At 37.6% G+C, this 1,491-nt stretch overlaps 1 pseudogene; it reads left to right on the plus strand.

Annotated features, from left to right (window-relative positions):
• The first annotated feature begins 622 nt into the window (after positions 1–622).
• LOC122477955 lies at positions 623–1,009 on the plus strand (annotated as a pseudogene).
• Positions 1,010–1,491: the final 482 nt, after the last annotated feature.

A 1,491-nucleotide genomic window follows, 5' to 3' on the forward strand; every position in this document is an offset into this window, starting at 1 on the left:
AGGCCCACAATATTTGCCAACTTTTCCTTTTATGTTTTTAGTCATAATATTATTTGGTTCAACTGTTATCACTGCCTCAGGAAGCAATTATATTAAACAGTTGCCACTTATTGTTTTTGATTCTTTTGATAACCCAGGGAAATGCTGTTCCCAGTAAGTTCAGAGTCAGATCAAGCAAAAACATTCCCTGAGAGTGGGGGTTTCTGAGTAATTGCCAGATGAGTCTAATAATGGCAGTTCTCTAGGGATGGGGATTTAGAGTGTTCCAAGCCTGTATTTCCCCTTCTAGTATTATTCAGTAGCTGGTGTTAATGCACTATGATTACTAGACTGATTTCAAGGATACCACAGAGCTGAGGAGAAGAAAATGAGTATAGGGGCAAGCAAAACCTGCTGTTATTTACAAGATTAACCATTTTTCTTGAATAAATGCTTCTTGAATGGTTGTAAATATTTGGTTAATTTCCAGAGTTTTGGAAAAAATGGTTTTAATAATTTTTACTACTGTTTTTGCTTTTGTGGAGGAGCCGACTTTCAGACGTCCTTACTCCACTATTCATAAGGTACTAGCTCCGTTTTGTACAATTTAAAGATTTTTTTTTTGACTTTTCATCCTGGAACCATGGCCCAATTTGTCTGTAACCTTGAGGAGAAGGCCCTGATGCTGGTGAATGCTGCTGTGACTTATGTGTAGCCTTGACTGGCCACATTTTGGCACTATGCCAAGGTTGAGATGGTTCACCTAACCCCTGCTGACATCCCTGCAGCTATTCAGAGCTTGAAAAAAAATAATCAAGAGTGCTCAAACTGGTAGCTTCAAACAGCTCACAGTTAAGCTCTGCTAACTGGTTTTGGTGGCTGCTGAGGTGTGGATGTGGTTTTATGTCAGTGAGATCATGGGTAAGTGTGGCATCATTGGCTATAATGTTTCAGGACCAATCTTGAACATCTGTTTTTGGTTTCTTATTTGAGTGTTCTTGGACCATGTGTGATCAGACTGGTATTTGAATAAAATAAGATAATGTATCAAAAAACAGTTTTTATATATTCTTACTATATTTATCTTTGATATTTTCTAATTTTGTTAAAATTTAAAGTAGGATAGATTACTCACTTATAAATTATGAAGTATAGTGAAGAAAAGAACCTTTTGCTTTTTGTTTATCCTGTACCCAGAAATCTTCCTAAATTACATAATCCATTTTGATAGTTTTTCTATAAAGTGGAATTTCATTTTTAAAATAATTTTTTAATGTTTATTTTTGAGAGAGAGAGAGAGAGAGAGAGGAGAGAGAGAGAGAGAAAGTGTGAACAGGGGAAGGGCAGAAACAGAGGGAGACACAGAATCTGAAGCAGGCTCCAGGCTCTGAGCTGTCAGCACAGAGCCTGATGCAGGCCTTGAACCCATGAGACATGAGATCATGAACTGAGTCGAAGTCGGACACTTAACTGACTGAGCCACCAGGTGCCCCTAAAGTGGAATTTTTTTAG

The sequence above is a fragment of the Prionailurus bengalensis genome, chromosome X (genome assembly GCF_016509475.1).
Source record: "Prionailurus bengalensis isolate Pbe53 chromosome X, Fcat_Pben_1.1_paternal_pri, whole genome shotgun sequence".
Lineage (NCBI taxonomy): Eukaryota > Metazoa > Chordata > Mammalia > Carnivora > Felidae > Prionailurus > Prionailurus bengalensis.